Source organism: Equus asinus, chromosome X (assembly GCF_041296235.1).
Source record: "Equus asinus isolate D_3611 breed Donkey chromosome X, EquAss-T2T_v2, whole genome shotgun sequence".
Classification (NCBI taxonomy): domain Eukaryota; kingdom Metazoa; phylum Chordata; class Mammalia; order Perissodactyla; family Equidae; genus Equus; species Equus asinus.
In genome coordinates, this window is record NC_091820.1 from 18,326,104 (window position 1) to 18,350,533 (window position 24,430).

Below are 24,430 nucleotides of genomic sequence, written 5' to 3' on the forward strand. Positions count from 1 at the left end.
TGCACAGATAAAATAATGTGGTCTACAAGATATCAATTCATTTATATTTGGTGATATATTTTTAATAGTCTAATATGAGGCCAATTTACATATATTTTTTAAGAAAGCAAAATACATTCTTCAGTTTAGAGTATAATTTTTTTTTTGCTTAATTGATAAACTATTAAAAGAATGTTATTTCTTGACATATTGCTTTATATATTTGAAGCTATGCTATTAGCAGCATAGAAGTAAGAATAAGCTATATTTTCCTGCCGTGCTCAATGTTCTAATTAGTATGTAGTGAACTGATTCATATTTAGTAATACATTTTACCGTAAAACCTATTTTGGCCAATATTCATAGAGCTGTATCAGTTTTCTTGTGGTTGGTATTTGCCTCATATATGTTTTTCCCCTGTTACTTTCAAGATTCTGTATTTTTTTGAGTTAGATATGATTCTTATAATTTAGCTAGATGATTTTCTAACAATTCAGTCTTACACTGTGTCTTTTAACTGGAACATTAGTTCATTTACAGAAATTGTGATACATGTATATAGACACATTTGGATTTCATAATTTTATGTTGTCATTAATAGTTTTTCTGCTTTTCTAATTCTTCCCTGTGTCCTTTGCCTTTTTTTCTTAGAAATTGATTATGATACTTTTTTCTTAATTTTTTTCCTTTCTACTTTTTGGAAAAATAGAGTCTGTCATTCATTCAGTGGTCACTCTAGATAATATAGCAAAGATACTAAATCTTCCAAAGTCTGAAGTTAATCAATATCCTGCTAAAAATTTTTTCCAGGTTTAAGGTATAATTGACAAAAATTGTATATATTTAAGGTGTACAATGTGGTGATTTGATATACATATACATTGTGAAATGCTTATTACAATATCTTTACCTTCCTCCTGAACAATGCAAAGATTCTAAAAAGCTCCAACTCCAATCACACTCCCCCAAAATCTTGCTAATATTTTCCAATATTATAATTCTACTTGGTTTTAAGCCCATAAATTAACAGTATTATGGTTTTATACCATATTGTTCTATACCCACATATTTACCATACCTCGCCTTTTACTCTGAGTGAAATGGAAAGCCACTGCAGTTTTGAAAAGAGACATGAGGCCCAAAGAGATATTGTTCTAGCTACCGTCATCTCTCCCCTGGATTACTGCAATAGCCTAACATGACCTTCTGCTGCTACCCTTGTGCCCTACAGTCTATTCTCAACAGAGCAGCAAACCATCTTTTTAAAATGTCAGATCATTCACCCTCCTGCTCAAAACTTGTAATGGCTTCCATTTCATGCAGTGTAAGAGACAAAATGCTTGCAATTCCCTACAAAACCCTATTTGATCTGGGCCCATCTTACCTCTGTCCTAATCTTCTTTGCACTCATTGCACTCCAGTCATGCATACCTCCTTTCTGTTCTTTAAGTGTGCTGATAGCATGCACTTGTGTCCTGTACAATAGCTATTCCCCCTGCCTGAATGCCCATCTCCCAGATATCTGCATGTATAACTGTCACCTCCATCAAGGCTTTGCTCAAAAGTCATTATCTCAACAAGGCCTGACTACCTTATTTGAAATTGTAATCCTTCTTCCTCCAAACATTCCCACTATTCTAATTTTAATTCTTTCTATAGCACTTATCACCTCCTTGAATAGTTTATAATTTACTAATTTATTATTATTTATTTTCTATCTCTCCCTGTGAGAATGTACACTCCACAAAGACAGGGATTTTTATTTTGTTCCCTGATATCTCAAGTGCCTAGAGTGCCTGACATGCAATAAGCATTCGATAAATATGTGTTAAATGAATGAATGTGAATAATTTCATGGCAATAGACTTTGAACAGAAATGATGTGTACAACATCCTGATCATTCCATTAAAATCAAAACCATGTGCCTTGTCTCTCTTTCCCTTTTTCCCAGGCTGAAACAAAGACCTAGAATTGGTGAGATAATTGTATTTATGCAAATAAGAACAGCACTCTAGGAGATGGCAACACAATATAATGGTTAGAACCCGAACCTGTCTACAAAGTGCTGATTTGCTTTTGAATTCCACGGAAGTCATTTTCAGGGAGATAAACAGAGTGCTGGTTCTTTCCCACTTGTCCCTCTAAAACCATTCTCTGCCCTTCTTCACACTGCTTTGTGTCCCAGGATGCTGACCTTTATGGATTATATCAACCAGGCCTCCTTGCCCTCTGGCTGCCAGGTAAGATTGGCCAGTGGCAAGCACCAGCAGGAGATCACAGAACAGAAGAGTTTAGAGTGTTTATTCCCCTGCTTCCTATCTGCTTGGCTGCAGTTCAGTACTGGCTGAACGCATCTACCTGTGACCACACACCCTGTCAGGGAGGCCCACAGGCATAGTCACCGTTCTCGCTTGGTTCTAATAACAACTTCCTCCTTTTTCCTTTTCAAGCCTAGGGGTGGCAATAGCTTCTTGCTGTTACCAACATTGAGTGCTTGACCATCCCTTGTTGCTTCCCATAACCCTGCTTACCCCTCTGTAAATAGTCATTTCATTAAAAACACACACACACACACACACACACACACACACACACACAAACTTTCTTGGTTACACCTTGGGATATGTCACCTGTTTCCTGCCGAGAGACTGCTCATTATAAAGGAAAAGAGCACCAAACACACATTTTTCACTCCTAAATTTCTTTAACCATAGAGGTTTTCAGCCATATGTCTTATTTCCCTCCCTCACTACCCAAAACTTCTTTTAAAGATAACTCTGTAGGGGCTGGCCTGGTGGTGTAGTGGTTAAGTTTGTGTGCTCCACTTCGGCAGCCCGGGGTTCACCGACTTGGATCCTGGGCATGGACCTACGCACCGCTCAGCAAGCCATGCTGTGGCAGCATCCCACATAGAAGAATTAGAAGGACTTACAAGTAGGATAATACAACTATGTACCAGGGCTTTGGGGAGAAAAAAAAAGAAGAGGAAGATTGGCAACATAAGTTAGCTCAAGGCCAATAATCTTTCTCACCAAACAAAACAAAACAAAACAAAACAACACAACTCTGTAAATGCTTAGTATTTCTTTACTATACCAAGGGAATATCTTGTATAAGAGTGGAGGTTGAAGGGACTGGACACTTATTCAGGAGTCTAGTGGTCATTGTCTTTTTCAGTTATCTTTTCCATTTGAAGGGGAGATTGTAGCTCTAATTGGAGCATGAATAGAGTATTTTTAAGGCCTTCCTTCTTTTTTTCTGTCTTTCATTCTTCTTATGCCAAGGAGACCAGATTGTAAATCAAGTCTTGGACCTCCTCCACTTCCTTGTAAAGAATTTTAACAATAGTTAATCTAATCTCTTCTCTGCTGAAATACTCATGCACCTGAAGCTGTCAGAATGCCACACAGAGAAAATACTGGTCAAGCATTCTACTCCCAGCAGTAGGAAAATGTGGCATTTTCTAAGTAGGGTTTTAGGATTATTCTACTTAGCAGTTTATGTTATCATCCACACAAAAGCTACAATCCCCTAGAATCACATAATTTTAGACTTAGAAACATAAGAGGCAACTGGTTCAGTATTTACTTTTCCTAATGAAAAATTTTTCCTCTAAGATCCAGGAAAGACAACCAGGAAGATTATCTTCCTGATAATCATACCCAATTCTCTTAATATTCAATTGATGGTTTCTAAACATATTATAATTGATTGCACTTATTTGCACAAATTCAATTTGTACACGACCATGTGTGTACAAATGTGATAATCAGGATTTAACAAATAGCTCCAGAAAGAGGTTGATAAGACAACAGCAAAATGAGTCTATTCTCTCTTTCCTTTATTTAAGGAACTGTATTCCCATTAATGGGATCTAATGTGTGTTAGCATGTCTGATGCCTCACTATTGGCTCATGTAGAACTTGCACTTAATTAAAACAGCCAGATTTTTAATCTATTCATTCACTAACTTATTGCGCAGACTGTTGTAGACAATGGAGGTATAGAATGAATAATACAAGCCAAAGACCTACCATTATAAACATGTAATTTGTTGAAGGTTTTAGATTATTTTTAAATAAAACTGTACTAAAAGAGAAAAAGTCACAATAAACCAATAAATAAATGCATAAATATTATAATGATCAGTAATAAGTACTATTAAAAATGAAGCAGGGTAAATAGTTAAAAAGGGATGAGTAAGAGGCCACAATAAATCGAGGTGTCAGGGAAGACCTCTCTTAGGAAATGATATTTGAACAAACATCTGACATATATAAAGAAATGGCTATGTAAATATCAGAGAGAGAGCCATCTAGGCAAAAGAATTGCATATGTTATGCCACACAATTGGAATATTGAGGAACAAGAGGCCACTGTGGCCATCAGAGAGAGAATAAGGGGAAGGGTGGTGGGAGAGAGAGGCAGGAAATGAGCAACCAGACCACATAGGGCTTTGTATACCATGGTAAGGGCTTTGGATTTTTATGCCAGGTATTATGGAAAGCCACCGTAGAGTTTGGGGAAGAATGATGTGATCTGATTTACATTTAGAAAAAAACTCTCTGGCAACTCTGTGCAGAGGAGACAAGAGTGGGAACAGGAAGACTGAATAGAAGACCTCTGTAATAGACCAGTGAGAAAGGATGACATTTGAATTAGGGTATTAACCCAAGTACACAGGTTTAGTATTAATCTCTATTAAATTTTTAGTTAAACTTTATTTTAGAATGGTTTTAGATGTAAAGAAAAGTTGCAAAGATAATACAGAGAGATCCCATGTACGCCATATTTAGGTTCTCCTATTAGCATCTTACATTAGTATGGTACTTTTGTCACAATTAATGAAACAACATTGATACATGAATATTAACTATGGTCCATACTTTATTCAAATTTCTTTACTTTTTCCCTAATATCCTTTTTTTCTGTTCCAGGATTCCATCCAAGAGAACACATTACATTTAGTCTTCAGTCTCCTTAGGCTCCTCTAGATTGTTAGTTTCTCAGAATTTCCCTGTTTTTGATCATTTTGAAAGCTTTGAAGAGTACAATTCAAGTCTTTTGTAGGATTCCCTCAATTGGGAATCTGATGTTTTACTCATCTGATGTTTTATTCATGATTAAACTTGAATAGTGGGTTTTGGGGAGGAAGACCACAGAGGTAAAGTGTTATTCTCATCCAAGCATATCAGAAGTCCATGTTTTCAATATGACTTATGACTGGTGATGTTAAACTTGATTACCTGACTGAGGTAACGTTTATCAGGTTTCTCCACTGGAAAGTTACTCTTTTCCCCACTTTCCATACAGTCCTCTTTGAAGGAAGTCACAATGCGCAACCCACACTTAAGAAGTGCCAATTTAGGGGCTGGCCCCGTGGCCGAGTGGTTAAGTTCGCGCGCTCTGCTGCAGGCGGCCCAGTGTTTCGTTGGTTCGAATCCTGGGCGCGGACATGGCACTGCTCGTCAGACCACGCTGAGGCAGCGTCCCACATGCCACAACTAGAAGAACCCACAACGAAGAATACACAACTATGTACCAGGGGGCTTTGGGGAGAAAAAGGAAAAAATAAAATCTTTAAAAAAAAAAAAAAGAAGTGCCAATTTAAACTCCACCTCCTTAACAGGGGATTATCTACATAAAAGTTTGGAATTCTTCTGCACAAAAGATTTGTCTCTTCTTCATTTATTTATTCATTCAATCATTTATTTATACAGTTTGGACTCATGAATATTTATTTTATACATACATTGGCTTATAATCCAACATTATGTTATTTATTTTGTTGCTTTAATTGTTTCAGCTTTGGCCATTGGTAGCTCTTTCAGTTGGCCCCTGTGTCCATGCAACATACCCCTTCGTTGCTGCTGTTGTTTTCATTTGTTTGCTATTTTTTTGGTATTTTTAAGCACTTCTTCACTTTCTGGCACAATAAGATACTCCAGGCTCGTCTCATATATTCCTTGTCCCAGCCTTAGAATCAGCCACTTCTTCAAGGAGCCATGGCCTCTTTTATTGGAAAATGATCTTTGAAACCAAGAACTGGGCACTGGATGTGCTCATTCTATCAGAGTGTTATAGCTTTTAGGCTTGCTCAGCTAATAGAGAAAGAAAATACTATGCATGTATAGTAATCTGTATATGTACATATATCTATAGAAATTTCAAATTAATCTCTATCTATATTAAGCTAAATGTGAGTTCATACTGATGTCTCCAAATCTAATCCATTACTACATAGATCATTCTAGCTTTCACCACTTGCTTGTAATCTTTGTAGCTTTGTGAAAAATCAGTTGAATCTGTCTCCTATTATATTTATCTTGTTAATTTTGACTCATCATTCCATCTGGTCAAAATAGTTTTATGTCTTCATTTTATCAGTCAGTATATCTTTTATCTCAGAATCAACAATAGTTTAACAAGCATATTCTGCAACAAACACTTGACAAGCACGTTGAACTGTTCAGTACTGTGGAAAGAACCCTGAAGCATTCCACTAGAAATTCCCTCCAGGTAGATGTTTATTCAAGAAATGCTTTCATTTGACTTTTCTGCTGTTTTCCACAATTATTCAACATACATAAACAGTGATGCTACACATGCATATGCAGATTCTGACAGTTTCCCAGAGGTAATTCATCTGGACAAAATTGAATTCATTTGAAATCAGGAAATATTTGCAATTCTCTTCTGTCTGAGGTTTCAATTTGCCCTCAATGGAGCTTTTGTTACCCTTTCCAATTTGCAAAGGTATATGGCTCTCTTTTCTCCCTATTATGGGTTATCATTACATCACCTTCATGAAGTCGTTCTTTGTTCATGTTGAACAGAAGATAATTAAAAATGTTTTCCAGACAAATAGGTCAATGGAACAGAACAGAGAGTCTAGAAATAGACCCAAATAAATATATTCAACTTATCTTTGACAAAGGAACAGAGACGATACAATGGAGCAAAGATAGTCTCTTCAACAAATAGTATGGAATAACTGGACATCCACATGCCAAAAAATGAATCTAGGCCTTACACATTTGACAAAAATTAACTCAAAATGGATCACATACCTAAATGTAAAATGCAAAACTGTAAAACATCTAGAGATAACATAGAAGAAGACCTAGATGATGTTGGGTATGGCAATGACTTTTTAAATACAATACCAAAGGCACAACACGTGAAAGAAGTAACTGATAAGCATGGACTTCATTAAAATTAAAAATTTCTACTCTGCAAAAGACAACAGTAAGAGAAGAAGAAAAGTCACAGACTGGAAGAAATATTTGCAAAAGACATCTAATAAAAGACTGTTTGTACAATACAAAAAAGAACACTTAAAACTCAACAATAAGGGCTGGCCCAGTGGCACAGCAAAGTTTGCACGTTCTGCTTCGGCAGCCCAGGGTTTGCTGGTTCGGATCCCTGGTGCAGACCTATGCACCGCTTGGCAAGCCATGCCGTGGCAGGCTTCCCACATATAAAGTAGAGGAAGATCGGCACGGATGTTAGCTCAGGGCCAGTCTTCCTCGGCAACAACAGGAAGATTGGAATGCAAAATGGTACAGACACTTTGGAAGACAGTTCTTATAAAACTAAACGTACTCTTAACATACAATCCAGCAATAGTGCCCTTTGGTATTTACACAAAAGAGTTGAAAACTTATGTCCACACAAAAACCTGCACCCAGATGTTTATAGCAGTTTTATTCATAATTGCCAAAACTTAGAAGTAAGCAAGATGTTCTTCAGTAGGTGAATGGATAAACTGTGGTATATCCAGACAATGGAATATTATTCAGCACTAAAAATAAATGAGCTGTCAAGCCATGAAAAGACACGGAGAAAGTTTAAATGCATATTACTAAGTGAAAGAAGCTAATCTGAGAAGACTACACAGTGTATGATTCCAATCATATGACATTCTAGAAAAGGCAAAACTATGAAGACAATAAAAAGATCAGTGGTTGCCAGGGATAGAGGTAATAGAGATGAATAGGCAGAGCACAGAGGACTTTTAGGGCAGTAAAAATACTCTGCATAATATTGTAATGATGGATATATGTCATTATACATTTGTCCAAACCCACCAAGAGTGAACTGTTAGGTAAACTATAGACTCAGGGTGATTATGATGTGTCACTGTAGTTTCATCCTTAGGTAAAAAATGTATCACCCTGGTGGGTGGTGAATTGATAATGGTAGAGTATATGCATGTGTGGGAATAGAGGGTATAGGGAACATCTCTGTTACTTCTTCTCTAAAAAATAAAATCTTTAAAAATCATATTGGTACTTGCATTTCTGGATTTTATCTTCACTGACACTATCCTTTTGGGATTATATCACTCATAAATTTGTCCTTGGTCATGTATTCTTTCTTTTACCTTTTAGAAAATGTCCCCTTTTAAATCTGAGCTAATTAGACTAAAGATAGACACATGGCAATTAAATGCAGTGCACAGTTCTGAACTGGATCTTTTTACTATAAAGATATCATCAGGACAATTGGTGAAACTTGAATGGGGTCTGAGGATTAGATGGTAGTAACTTGTCAGTGCTAATAGTGTTATCATTTTGATGGTTGTATAGTACATATGTATAAGAATGCCTTTGTTTTTAGGAAACATACATTAAAGTATTCAGGAAGGATGAAACATCACGTTGGCAATTTACTCTCAAAGGGTTCTAGAAAGAAGGTTCTTTGTACTGAACTTGCAACTTTTCTGAAAGTTTGGGATTGTTTTAAAATAAAAATGTATTAATGAACACAGTTTCTTAAAGTACACTCAGGCAAAATTCAAGGGTATCCATATTAGCTTCTGAAAATGTCCCCTCCTCTTTTTCCTCCATGAGGAATTATTCACAATCATGAAATTGGAAATTCAGTTTTCAAAGTTTCCCAATGCCTTCTATCCATATTCCCCTTTAAAGTTTCTGTATGAGTTATACGTGTTTTTTCTTTGCGTTTTGGAAATCGTCTTTCCTTGTCTAACCATGTTGATGAACTTCAGACACTATGTTCAATTCCATTCCCTCAAATTTCCCATTCCCTACATACCAGCATCTATCTCTTGGCTGCTAGTTAAAAACAAACCCAACATAGAAGCTCCTCCATGTCTTCCCCACCTACCAGGAAAGGAAATTATCAGGAGAGGCAGTAAAATATTTTTCAGATATTCTATGCTTTGTATTTCTCCTTTTATCCTCACTCTTTACTGTGTTTTCCTCACTCCTACCTGGGGCTTTCCATAAAGCTATGTGCCTTCCTAATGTAAAAGAACCAAGTCAACATATCATCAGAATTCCTACAGATAACATGATTTAGGAAATCTAAATTCACAGATTTACTTGAGTTGGAGAAGATGTGATTAACTATCTTGCTTAAGCCTCCCAGATCTTCCCATCAAAGAGCTTTGGATATTTTTGAGCAGGAGATTTTCTGAAACGTCTTGCTTACTCTGAGTAAATATTCTCAGTAAGGAAAATAGGGTCACAGTATGTCCCATTCTTTCTCTGTGTCTGTTTCTGAAGAAATGGTTACTTCTTTTCAGGCAATTGGAAGAAAAAATGAAGCCATGACTAGTCTTAGATGTGTTTGTTTGCTCGCTCACACGCTCTCTCTCTTTTGATAGATAGATGATAGACGATAGATGGATAGATAGATGATAGATAGATAGACAGATGATAGATAGATTTTCTATATATGCCATTTCTTGCTATTTACATTTTCCTCACAGTTTAGGAACCTAGGTGGGGATGTTGCAATCAGTTAATTAAAAACTTTAATTTGTTGTGTTTTGTTAAAAAAGATACTGCAACTCCTGTGTAGCTTCTACTTTGACTTTGTTTTATGTCATAGAAGAATCATTTTGATGTATGTGCTGAGAAGGTGAAACAAGTTCCAGACACTGAAAGCAAAAATGCACCAAAAGGCTTTGACATCTGGCATTACACAATGATCTAGGTTTCATAAAACTTTGTGTTGAACACTAGAATTACATGGTCATTCTTCTAGAAAGTGAAATTCCATTATATCAGGCCTATATGTAATGATTGTTCTACAATAATAATGTGAGTATTAATCAAATTGGAAAGCCCTGGTCAATGGCCTATAAAGCAATTTCCCCCTCATTTAACATCATCCAACTTTAAAATGTGTTTGTATTTACTTTAGGGCCTTTAAAAAACCTAGTAGTGGTTTCTTTTTTCATCCCTAAGGTATGCTGTGTTCATTTTTTTCCATATACATAATGCACAGAACTAAGCAACCATGTTTACAAGACAATAAACAGAAACAAAACTGATAATAGTCAATTAAAAAAAACTTAACCACAATATGTCAAAATTTAAAAGGGTCTCAGAGGGCAATGAGATAATTCAAAGATAGTGAGGCAATAAGCTAAAAGCAACCGCTGTATAAAAGAGGCTCTGACCAATATTGATTCACAGAAGACTACCCTTTTGATCCAAGCTGGGGAGAACTGCTTCTCAGGCACTCTTATGAGATAGGGAAATCCTACAGCATCTTTTAACCAATCTCTATTTCCAGGAAGCCTGACTTTCAAAATAGTTCTGATTGCCTCTCATGCTACTTTCCAGCAGGTGACAAACTTTAACTCTTGCCGTGCAAACATGCAGTTTTTCAGTATGAGGGAGTAATCCAGTTGAGTCAGAATTCCAGATCTAAATTTAGTTTCTCTTTGCAAAACTGAAGTGTTTATAATTTACCCTGGTCTTGAATTGGAAAAATGTGCCTCCATGTCTAAAAGAAACTGCTAGTTGACCATCCATTTCTTCTTCCTAGATATCCAGCTAGACTGTATTTCCTACCTGTCCTTACAGGTGGGTGCAGCCAAATAATTTTTATCCAATAAAATACGAGGAGATACACATGCCACTTCCAGGCTTGGCCATAAAAGTCACCCCAAACATGATCCTCCATGCCCTGTCCCCTTCCCTGTGTGGCCTTGGAAGCTAAGAACAGAATATGGTGGAACCACAATATGGAAGGAGTCCAAGCATCCAAATCATCACAAAGAGTTAAACTGCCTGCTAATGAGTAGCACTGTGAATTAGAAATACATTTTTATTGTGTTAAGGGACTGAAAGTTGGAGGTTTCTCTTCTAGCAGCTGGCATCACCTTAACTAATACACTACAGTTGTCATCATTATTTGCAGGGGATCAAAGGCAGAGGCACCTCTCATTACAGAGTCGTCAGAGTCACAGTCTTCCCAAGATTAAAATTGCATGAGACTTACATTGTTAGGCAATGCCAGAGTGAGAGAAAGCTTTTCTTGTGCTGGCATCCAAGGAGTAAATGGAATTCTGCACCAATGAAGGAGACAGAGTGTGGGTCATTTGTCCCTCTCCACATCAGACATTCCAGTATGTCCATGCTCCCAGGAGAGAATGAATACTGTATTAACTTCCCGAAATGAATGTATACTACTAAGATAACAGATTTACTGGAAAGCAAATATACATATACATATTCCTTACAATCTTTTCATTACTTCCTTTCATGTGGGATAAAAACTCTCATTCACTCATTCCACAAAATATTCATTAAGCAATTGGGAACTAGAAAATATTTCATCAGAAGTGACGTGCAAACCATTGCCTCCAGCTGTTGAATCAATTTACTGAGAAAAGATGAGAGCTACAAAATTCTTGAGAGTGAACTCTAGGCAAAAACTAAATTTTATAAAGCAGACTGAATTTTTCATATTCTGACTCAATGACAGACTGTGTCAAATAGTATTACTATGTTTTCGAATGAGAAAATATAGTGACCGTATTCACAACCCACATACAATATCTGATACATACAATATGGAAAGAAAGTTCTTCATTTCCAGTAGAAATGGATATCTGTGCCCAACATGACTTGAATAATCAATAAATATTAGTATTTGTCAGGTAAGTATTCAGTGTAAGAAACACCAACACAAATCTGGGAGAGTTCCTACCCTATCTGACAGGGGCAACAAAATAGGATGAGCTTCAGACACACAGGAAGCTTCACGAGGAGATATAATCCAAACTGGACTTTGAACTAGGGGTCTAGGTAGACAGAGAAAAATGAAGACAGTATTTCAAGAAGAGAATGAGATCCCATGATACCAAAGTGGTAGAAAAATCAGGATAGTAGATCTCTACAGAAAATGATGTTGTCCTTGCGTTTATACAAGGGGATCCTGTTAGAGACCATTGGTATTTGCTCCCTCCTCTCTGTATCCTCTACACCTGGTTCTCGCCTCAATCAACACTTCCTGCTGTACTACACTGACATCCTCTGTTTGCTTCTCCCATCTGTTTGTCCACATTCAAGATTGTGAGTTCCTCAATGGCAAGGACCATCTCTTCTTCATATTTATATTTATCCCCAGCATTGAGCTTAGTGCCTAGAAAGAGCAGAGGCCCAGTAAATGCTATTGGAAGGTACAGATGGATGAACGAATGGATAGATGAATGACAAATATTTGAAGCCAGCCATAAGCGTTCCCCTCCCCACTGATCAAAGCAGTGCAAGACACCAAGTAAACACAAAAACATCCTTCAGGGTGGTCCAACTCCGGCACTAACATAGCTACCCTGTTAGCACATTGTTAAATTCAAAGAGAACCAATTCCATTAGATAGCCAAACTTACATGCATTTTAACCTATACTAAGTCCCAGGTTGTCTCTCTGAGGAGTCCATATATATATGCCTTAGAAGCAAATCAGCATTGTTGGCTAAAACATAATTTCATCTATTAGAATTCTCTTGTTCTAATCACACTATTATTTTAAAATATAACCTCTGAGAACTATGCACCTAATGTAGGTGAATAATTCATCTTATTATGGACTATCTGTAGATCATAGGCCCAGTTCAATAATAGGCTTCTAAAGAAATAATACTATCTTAGTAATCAATGTGTTTGTTACTAGAATTTGTGAGAGTTGCTCAAGCCAAATTACCTTTGACACATGGTACTTCAGACACAGAAATGATTACCAGGGATGATTCTGGAGAATCCATTAGGGCTCTGAAGTTATCATGGTACAAAAACTGTCAAAAAAAAATGGTATTCTGCCATTTGCCTCAAATCCAAAAGTAGAGTTTGGAGATACTTAAACAGGGTTTTCAGCCCTAGCTATACTGGGAAGAAAAAAAATACTCAACTTTAACTATTTAATCAAAGCAATTTTCAGATTTCTTCCAAATCTGAAGGAAAGGAAAATATACGCTTAAGTTTTATCACCAGAACATAGCATTTTTGCAACGCGTTTTAAGTTTTGAGATTTGTTTCTATATTAGAGTTTCTAAATTGAATAATTGGCCTCCAGAGAAATAACAGAAAAATTTAAGTACTGCTTTTTTCCAGATTGAAAAAAGCACATTTAAATAGCTTCATAGATATATTAAAAGAAACAGCATTGCTTCCCTAGAGCTATCTGGTACAAATGTATTTTTATGAACTCAATTGACTTAACAGAAAAAAGTTTTATGAACTTTAAAATGAACATTACATTTTATTTTTACAATTTCAAAGTTTCTTCTCATGTTATACATATAAATTACTTTTACTATTTTTAACTGATGTTTATATAATTTTTGATATTCTCTTTTAGTTTGAATGATTAAGAAATACATGTCCATGGATCAACATTATCTATATGTTTGTCATTTTAATCTTTGTGCATCATTCCTTGTGTTAATGTACCATAGATTTTGTCATCCCCAAATCAGTGGGTGTTTTTATCCAACTAGTATACAATTTTTAATTTTTTAATTTGAGGTTTTTCATCTGAATATGGTCCTAAAAGTACATATACCAGTTCAAAGGGTTATGACTCTTGTAACAGATTGCCAAGCTGTTCCCCACAAGGTAAAATCAATGTGAAGTACACGTAGCAATGCCCACTGTATTTAATCTGAGACACCATCAGTTATAAGGCACACTATTGTTTTCTGTATTCTTAGAAAGTGAAAAACCTGCCAATTCAATGGTGAGTTGATGTTATGATGCCATCTATCATAAGAAGCATGCTGATCCCAAAGAAATTAAAATGTTAAGAAATGTTCATCTTACTACCATTTAAATGCAATATTTTTTTCAACGCTGCGCTAACACTGGTTATATCAGCATTTTTCTTTTGATAGTTTAAGTTTAATGTGTATATGATGTTCCTGAAATGTTTAAATTTGCATTCTAACTACCACTAAAGCTGAGCATTTTGTTTCATAGGATGATTTCCGCATATGTAAATTGGCTCTTCATATCCATTTATTGGTAGGGGGGAGAATTTTAGGAATGTTTATATATATTAGAGTAGTAAGAGAATTTAGCAGTTATGTTGGACACACATTGAGCTTCTCCCACCCTGTTCTGCTTCTCCCCTTTGTGTTTGCTGTATTACATTTTGAATGGCAAAATGTATTTGATTTTATACATTTACATTGATCCATATCAAAATCTCCATTTCTTCGATAATCAGAAATGTATGTCCTCCCTGAATAGCATGAAAATATGATATGGCATTTTCTACCTTTTTATGTTCTTTTATATTAACTCTTTATTCCAACTCAGATTTACTGCAGTGGATAGTTTGAGGTTTGGCTTGAATTTACATTAATGAGTATCCATATTGCCTTCCAGTTCTCCCAATAAGATATGTTAAATGTGTGTTCCTTCTCCCACAATTCAGTTACTTCTAGCTTCTCACATATATATCTCTTATAAGTTGTAGATGTATATAAATATGGTTTATATATGGTTTATTAAGCATGTCACAATCTCCTACAATATCAACAGCTCTTTGTGAGACATAGGTCAGAAATACCCCATTTTGCAAATGAAGAAACCCAAATAATTCAGAAAGATTAGATAAAATGCCCAAAGTTACATCATCAATGCATGACAGAGCCATGACAAGAACCATGATGCCTGTCCTGATTCAGAATCTTTCCGCTACACCATCCTAATAAACATAGTGATTTGAATATTTTTCAGGAAGCTCTATTCCACTCTGTCATTCAATGATTTTATATCTACTAGTCAGTTCCTATATCTGTCTACTTAGAACACATTTTGAAGTTTGAATACATTTGTTAAATCTGATGGGGACAATCTGCCATCATTATATTTTTATTTTTTTTAATGTTTATTACTATTAGTAGCCATGTATTCTTCCAGATGAAAATCATTACTATTTCTTTCAAAATTTATGAATTATCCTACAAAGGTATTAATTAGATTATATTAAGTCTATAAAACAGCTTAGAAAATCTGCCATCTCTACTATAGTTAAGATATATCACCTGATTTGTACATCTTTCTTCATTCTCCCATAGTCTTTTATCACATTCTGTAATAAATTCCATGTGTCCTGAATTATATTAATACCAAATCATTTTAAAGTTATTGTGAATAAATTATTTATTCATTGTATCTTCAGGCTGTCTTTCATTAATATATCATTGTGAAATGAGTATTTGTGAATTTACTTTTTAGCCTGCAACTTTCCTACACCAGTTTACTTCCTCATAATTTATTTGATTAATACCCTAGGGCAATCCAATTGGCTTCTTTTAAAAAGTAGTTTGTTATCCCTTTTATAGGTGTACCTTTAATTTTTCTTTTCTTTACAAGGAGCTATTGCTAACATCTCTAATACTATGTCTAATGAGGGCTGTTTCAACTGGCAATCCGAAAGTTCTCTTTTTAAAGGGATAACTCCATTATTTTCTATATCATTTAGTTTTAAATATAATCTGTGGATATTTGATTTTTAGTTTAAATTAATGATAGATATTTTCTTCTATGACTTCTTGACATCAACTGAGCTAATGTGATTTTACCTCTTAGTGTAAAGAATGCCTGAGTTCATTCATGTATTCATTCAACAAACTTTTGTTGAGATCTGTTGTCAGCACTAGTAGAGATGCACTGGTGAACAAAGCAGATAAAGTCCTTGCTCTCGTCAAGCTTAATTTTCAGTGGGATGATGACCACTTAGTCCAAATGGAAAATTATTCTAAGGTAATAACATATTCTGTATGCTAAAACTGTATTGAAGAATTCTGGATCCATGGTAGGGAAGAGAAGAATTGACAAAAGGGCTGTAACTTGATTCCTTCCTCTTTGGTGGATACCTGAATCCATTTTGATCTCAACCAGATCTCTTTATAAATATACCTATGCAATTTACACACTAGAAGATAAACTAAACTCTTCCAGGACTTATCTAAGGAGTCCTTTTCCCAAGGTATACCTGATCTGTGAGTTGTTTATTGTAAATAACTCTGCAGTCTATGGACACATGAGCTAACTGGAGAATGGAAGTTGGTTACCTAGGCCTTTTGGCTATATGGTTAGCAAGATCTAAAAATGAGACACCTCAAAACTAAGTTGATTTCCTGGACTAACTTTTACTGCTCAAAGGTAGTCCTCATTCCCACCACAAATGTATACTGACATGGAAAAAGGATTAGGAAGCTGCAGCTCATGGATTTGGGCATCCCAGGTATGAACATGCTGTTTGCTGAAGTTCCTTTCACGTATCTTTTGCTAACCATTGGTAAATCATATAGTGCTGGGTAAGATTTCTGTCATACATGCATCTTATTGATTGAAAATTTAGTCTTGTACGTAGTCATAAGTAAAATGTGTCATCCTGGGTTTTTCCTAATCCCTCTCAGCAAATACGGCCCCATCTTGTTCCTAAGCACGATGATGATAGCCTATTTTGTTCAACAAACACATATTAAGTGTCTAAGAATGTGTCAGGCACTGACTAGGCACTAAAAACACAAAGTCAAAGCAATTATGTTTCTGGTTTTCATTCAATTATAGTCCACTGAGTCAGGAGACTCAAGCCTTTGAAAGTCGGAGAACGAAATCTGTCTTGCTGACATGAGTCTGATATGAGGTGTGCCTAAGATGAATGCTTGTGGCCCACACACTCACCAAACTGCAGCTTTCTTCGAAACTCGGTCCCACCACCACCACCGTCTTCACCATTCACATATCAGAGATTCTGGCATGACTTTTCTTTCCAGAATCTCCTCCTAAAGGGAACAGGAGCCTTACCCAGGACTGGAGATATTTTACAGCCCTTGCAAAAGCTGTCAGTGCCCAACCTATAGCCCCAGGGCCTTCCCTGGAGATCTTCTACAGTGAGTTCCTATACAAACTGCTTCCTGTCTCTCTGCCTGTAGGCATTCTTTGCTTATAGGAGCCCGCTGGGCCTGCACCTGGAGCAGCACAAAAGTGTGGCATAGTTAATACTGTAAACAAATGAGTTTCATTTTTCCCATCGCCCAGAAGGCCAATCACCAACATGACGAGATTGCATTAGAGAGACAGTTGTAATCACAAGGCAGCCAAGCAAGGAGGTAGGAGAATCTATCTCAGATCTGCCATCCAGAAAGTGGGAACTCAGGGGTATTTATGGGATAAGGGGGTGGGGTGGTCTGAAGTGCGGGAATAAATGATTGGAGGAGAGGAGAAGTGAGGTAATTGATGATCTGTGCAAGTGTAGTCAAGCTTCATGCCTCTTCATTGGATGCTTGATCACAAAATGGCAGAGTTGTCATGACCTGAGGGTGGAGTTTTTAGCTCCTTGAGGTCAAAAAGGCCACTTGTCAAGCATTTGCACAGGCTCAGTTGATCAGTTGGTGGTCTCAGCTGGCCTGAACTGGACAAGGGATGGACTCTCAGTTCCTGAAAAACTCAAGCACTCCACCTGTTACCATGGTGACCCAAGCCTCAGAGATGTTATCTATAGGTTGGGCTTTGTAATGCATTATCTAACTACTTTTGCAAACAGACAACTGAGTATAGTTAAAGCAAGTTGGTCTCCAGTTTCAATACCACATGATCAACCGTAACCAATGAGGGATGAGAGTTGCTGGATAAATACCCGAGCTTCCTCCCTCCTTAGTGGAACCATCAATTCTAAGCCCCTCCTCCAGTCCCCCCCACCCCGGGTCTCCAAGGGTAGCACCCCACGCCAGAGTCTGAGCCCAATTGACCACAGGCTTTCCATTTTACTGACTTTCCTCCTTTCCCTCTCTCATTTCCTCAGTCTCTTACCATACTTCTCTGGATCACCTCCCAAATAAACATGTAGTCTTGTCTCTGGGTCTGTTTTGGAAGACTCCCAACTAAGACAACAGGAATTTTTGCAATTTTCTTGGCAATCATGATCATCTCTTACCAGGGTTGGACCCCATCCTAGGTCCCTTAGCCAACAGCCAGAGATCTACTAAAGTGAGGACAAACAGAGCAGCTGTAATGTCCCCTGTTCCCCTCAACAGATTGGCTAATTTAGGTGTTTAGATCAGATTCATGTGCAACAGCTTCTTTAGGCGCTATATATCAGACTAATGATCAATAGACGTCAAGATGATTTCTAAAGTCAGATGAATACTTACAGCTGCAATACCACTCTGCAAGTTTTCCCCACTACTCACTACAACAAGCTACAGACCTGTATAACATAACATCATTTTTAGGACTGTTTCTATCTGGCAATTCTTTGTCTCCTTTATTAATACAGACCATTTTGTATTCAGTGCCTGACATGAAGAGGCTTTCAAAAAAGTTGATATATAAATGAGTAAATAAATAGCCAATATCCCACTAGACACCACTCAACAGGAGGTCCATCAGGCTTTTCAAGCTCAGTATATTAAAGACTGAACTCATCATCTCCCGCTCCCAGACTTTCTGCTCTTTTGTTTTACTTCATACCTCAGTGAACTGTATTATCATTGTCTTTATCTTATTGACATATGTCGAAATAGTTTCAATAATATGGAAATTATTTCTTAATGATTTGGTTGAACTTATATGCAAACTATATGGATCTAGTGGCTACTTTTGGGGTAGATCTTTGACGAATTCTTCAATTACTTTCTATGGCATTATACTATTTTTATGTTTTTTGTGATTTTATTAATTTATATTTTTAATTGAGCCAGTGACACATAAATTTTGTCAATTTTGGTCATAAATTATCTACTGGTTGTCAATCTTTTCATAGTTTATTCATCTTTTATTTATTTCACTGTAATTTTTCCCTTTTCTTACTTTTTATTCTTTTTTTCATTTTAGTCTAAATTCATGTTTTTTGTATTTCTTATATTTTTATTAATATGAATATTGAGAGAAAGGAATTTACCTCTACTTATTGTTTTGGCTGAAACATATTAATTTTGATGTTTCATTTTCATTTTCTATTGCCATTATTATACTAGATTTCCTTCCTGATCCAGAAATTATTTACAGAATACTCTATTTCTATGTGGGTGACCTATTTTACAACTTAAAACACTTTTACTTATCTTAAAATGTGGTAGATTATCTCAGCATCTTTGTGTCCACCTATGTGACTATTTTCCATTAAAAATGTTAAGTAGACAAAAATAAAATATACTTTTCTATCCACTAAGACAGTTTTATTCTTTTTTGCATTGTTGAATAATGTAATTTCTAGTTTGGGTCTTTATTTTCTTAGTTTGTCCTGTTCTGATAGTAAACATAGAAACCAATTGTTGGCGAGGGTTCCTGAGGTCCAGGACTAGATAGAAGGAGTACCACCACACAGAGGTGGATTTGTGAGTATATTGTTAAGTGACAGGACAGTGGCTGAAAAATAGAAAAATCAAACAGGAAAGGGAAATGTGAGCAGGATTGAACTCTGATGACAATCAGAATTCTGTCCATATAAGAGCCAGGTTTTTTATTTTGTTTTGTTTTTTAGATGTTTGTCATTATACATGAATTTATTATTTGAGTTTGGGTTGCTTAGTTTATCTTTTTTGTAATAATCAATTTGCTTGTAAAATTTGCTTCCTCTAATATCAAAATAACAACTCCTAGTCTCATTCTGCATTAATAGAATAGACTTTAGATGGTCCAATTATTTTTCTGTCTGTAAATACCTATTAGTTTTATATGTCTTGTTTTGATTCGGTATTTTAATAAAGCTGTTGACCTTTCTTGTTCATATTTAATGTTATGATTGATTTTTATATCATTCTCTATCACTCTGTGCTCATTTTTAATGTTTTTATTGACTTTCCCTTTATATTAATCTGTTTCTGTAAATGACTTCAAAATCCTTGGGCTGAGCCAGAAGATAATTTGATCTAGTTTTCTAACATCATTATATCCACTAACATTTGTCTGAAGCTTTACATTTCATAAAATATTTTTATGGAGCATTATTGTGTGTATGTTAATTCAATTATTTCCAATATTCCATAATAGAAATATCAATTGCTATTCCCAATACTTGCCCCGTCTTAATTTTGCATCTGAGCAACCAGGAAATATCACTAATGGGGGTGGGCCTCATCCCATCAATTGAAGACCTAAATGCAACAAAAAGGCTAAGAGGGAATTCCTCCTGCCTGACTGCCTGGAGCTGGAACAGTGATTCTGTCCTGCCTTCAGACTTGAAGTGAAACATGTCTTTCTGGGCCTCAAGTCTGCCAGCATTAGGACTGAGCTACATAATCGACTCTTCTGCATCTCCAGCTTGCCAACTGCACATCTTGGGACTTGCCAGCCTTCATATACATATATATATATACTTATTTCATCCTCTGGAGAACTCTAATACAATCACAAACTGAAAATTACCAATTTATTCTCAGGCAATTCTGAATTAATTGGGTTATTGTGGGAATGATGTCTGTCATATTGTTTAACGTCAGAAGAGGCTCCACTGCTGTCCATTCTATGTTAGTTATAATAGCAGAGCTTCTTCCTAAATCTTAACTATTTCCTACTGTTTCTCCTTCAGTAGAAAAGAAGGCCCATGTTCCATGGAAGATTCCATCATATTCCTGAAGATCATTATTAAATCCTCCTCAGGTGTTGTCTCCTTTATTCCAAAGAATTTCACTTTCTTCCTCTCCTCATAGGTCTTAACTTTGTTTTAATATGAACCCTATCCATGTTCTCCCCATCCTTTATGTTTTATAAGTAATTAATTGCATAGCACTCAACTAGGCACACTTTAATTGAAGAATATCTCCTAATACTTGTGATCAGCTTGTTACTTGTTAGAACCCAGATATCATCGCTGGATTTCCTTATATATCTAGAGGGAAGTTCCCTGCTGTCTCTTTAGGCCTATTTTATTCCTTCCCTGGTCATCTTTTCATACAAATACTTCTTCATTGTACCAGGTTCACTTTAAATTCTGATATTTGTGCCTGCATGTGCCAACTCAACCATTATTACAGTCATCCATTTAATATGTAAATAACCCAACAGAGTCAAACTGGTCAGAACTAGTTGGGGACAGAACTGGCCAATGTACAAAGTTACCAGAGACTTTGTCAAAGGTTTCTTCTCACTCTCACCCTCCCACACAGCTTATTTTCTGTTGCCCTTTTAAGAAACATCCTCTACGCCATCACAAATAAGAGATGAGGATATCAAACAACTTACCCCAAACTTACAATTAAAGGATCCCACTTCGAGATTCCTCTAAGGGATAGTAGTTCATTAATAAGCCCCTATGTGAATTACACTCTTCAAGAAAATGGGTACCAGTTCATAGTTATCTAATATTCACAGTGTTTCCCTAATATCTATGAGCTTTCCTTCTTAATTGAAATTACTGTTTTCACCTCTCTTTCATTTACCAAGCCCATCTCTTTGTCACAGAAGGAAATTAGATTTGAGAGTCACTTACTTGCTCTGAAGCCACACTAGTTACTGACCAATATACTCCGTATTTCAGGGTATGTACAATTCGATCTTATGGTGAGGGCTTCCCTTAATTTGGCATATGAAAAAAGCTAATTCATTGTTTTGTGGCTTCCTTTTAAGTACTGGTACTCTATATTAGAAAATTTTTCACCTGTATTTGCACATTTTATGAGTTCTCAAAATTATACTAAGTCTTGAGCCCACTTATTATAGGAAGAAAAGAAAGTACCTCTCTTTGACTCCTGGTTTCCTATATTGCTAAGCAGATAGGCTTGTAAGAAGTGGGGAGAGGACTGTTCTTGCTGATATAAACAGCTAGTTCTGCACTGTAATTCTTAAGATATTTTTCTAAAACAGGCAGCTATTTCGGCCAATGTTTTCTTAATGGAAGGATTCATAATAAAAATTGTGTGTTCATCATGCATGTTATCTTAAAGCTGCAGTCCCCTTTCCGTGGCAAAGGACTTTGAATTTTGTTTATGCCTTTTTAATTTGGGGAAAGTAACACAAGTACATGGTAAAAAGTAAAATAATCTGAAGAATTTATTATAAAAAACAAAAATCCCTCCTACTCTGCCACACACATACATCAGTCCCACTCTCCAGAAGCACACTATTTGTAATAGATTTAATTTTTATTTTTTCTGGTGGTTCTTAAAATTTATTTCACTCTACCCTCCTTCCAATTTGAGTAGTATTAATTTTAGTCACCTTGGCTGCGTATATCATTCTAAGTTTAAAATGTTTTCCCCTTTTAATTCTCTCTGCACCGTCTCTTGTCTTCCAGACTGCTAAAGAGAAATCTGATACAAATCTGATTCTGTACTCTTTTCAGGTAAACTCCTGTCCCCATCCTCAAAGCTTTTATGATCTTCCTTTATAAGCTGTATCCTAACATTTTATAACATGTCTATCTTTGTCTTTTTCTAATCCATATCCATTGGATTCCTTCAATATGATAAACATTTTTCAGCTTTAGGAAAATATACTTCTAATATGTTTTTGATTATTTCTCCCCTTTATTTTCCACTATCTTTCTAGAACTCCTATTAGCCAGATGTTAGTTCTCCCAGATGAATCCTTTCTGCTGCTTATCTTTTCTCTCATATTTTCTACATATTTTCTATTCTGAGAGTTCTCCTTGACTTCATGTTCTAAAACTTCTATTTAAAATTACACACTAGCATTCACGTGTTTAATCCCCAAAAGCTCTTTCTTGTTCTTTAATTTTCTTTTCTTTTCTGTATTTTTCTGCTCTTGTGTCATAGTCAACATCTTCTCATCACTCTGAAAATACCAACTAGAGATTTCTTTGTGTTATTCTGTTTCTTGTCTCACTCCCCATATTAATATCTCATTTCTGATAACTAGACATCTGCCTTCATCCCCGTTTTGATAATCATATTAATATCCCAGGACCTCTAGGAGGCTGTCCTACTAGCTCCCACTCCACTGACTTTGGCTATTCTTGGGGTAAAATTCAGCAAATCAGCTAAAAACCCATATCTTGCTTGACTTTATCTCTTTCTGTATTTTTTATGACAATGTTCTGCCCACTGGTCAGAACACCTCAGATATGCTGCTTTCCTAATGTACTGTATTGTAGCTTCTACTGGCACTTGTACTTGGGTCTGACAACTCAGGCCTGATGGTGATCCAATATGTAACCACAAAGGAGAAATCAACCAGTAACCTTGGTCACATTTACTCTGCACCCTAATCAAAGAAGCTGACTAGTCATCCACAAAATCGATTGGCAACTGACACAGGCAATTATGTGTGGCATGCCATTTTCAGAGTGTCAGTTGTGAGTACATTTAGACTGAATCAAAGGAGGAAAAGTGCACTTGCCAGGTGACCTGCAGAGCAGCCTGCTGGGGAAGAGTAAATAAAGGAAGTACTGACCATTTGGTCCCAGGAAATGACACCTTGGCTTCTCTCCTGGGAGTTTCTCTGACTTGCTTTGATAGAGGCCATCCTTCTCCAACTGTAGTGATCTCAGCGTGGAATCCACAGAGTGCATAGCAAACAGCAAGGAGCAATCATCTCACTCCTGCAAAACAATGGGAAAGAGTTTGGGAGAAGAGAAAAGGAAATCTATAGGATAACTTGTAGGCTTCCTGTAACCTATCAAAACCATGAGCAGCATGTTTGTTCCACTCAACCTTCCCCTCCTGCCTTAGATCCCAGAACTGCAGAGGTGCCTTCTTGTTCAATTCATATTTTATTCTTGGTTATATTTATAGAACAAACAAAAGGAATTTCTGATTTTAGGGCATGCTATCTAAAGAATAAAGGGGTCTTTTGTGCCTTAAGAAAAATAATTCAATGAAGCCATTAAGAGAGAAAAATGATAACCAAGGTCCTCATTTCTAGATCACTTAATAGTATAATGAACGTTATGGATTAAAATCCTTCTTGATTCAGATGTTTTATAATTTATTCAGTGAAGTGATGGATGGACAATTAAAAGAATGTTATTGCACATAAAATTTCCAAATGGAATTATATATTTTTTCAAGAATTCACACAATCAAGCTATTCTAAAACATTCAAGTAATATCAGTAAAATACTCAAGTGACATAAAAAAATAATATGAGAGGGGGTGTTAATATACCATTTAGTTTGGTGAATTTTTGGCAATGTGTCATGGCCTAGAGAATTCTGGTATGTGGATTTTTATCTTTATTTATTGCTTAAATAAAAATAAAAACAATAATTTGAA

General features: G+C 36.1%; 1 long non-coding RNA gene across 1 annotated transcript in view; it reads right to left on the reverse strand.

The window, feature by feature from the left end:
• LOC123282457 (uncharacterized) overlaps positions 1-24,430 on the reverse strand; it is a 779,045-nt gene that overhangs the window by 571,596 nt on the left and 183,019 nt on the right. Inside the window, exon 3 of the long non-coding RNA XR_011499914.1 lies at positions 23,610-23,757. This is a non-coding gene — a long non-coding RNA (uncharacterized lncRNA). The remainder of the gene's footprint in view (positions 1-23,609; positions 23,758-24,430) is intronic.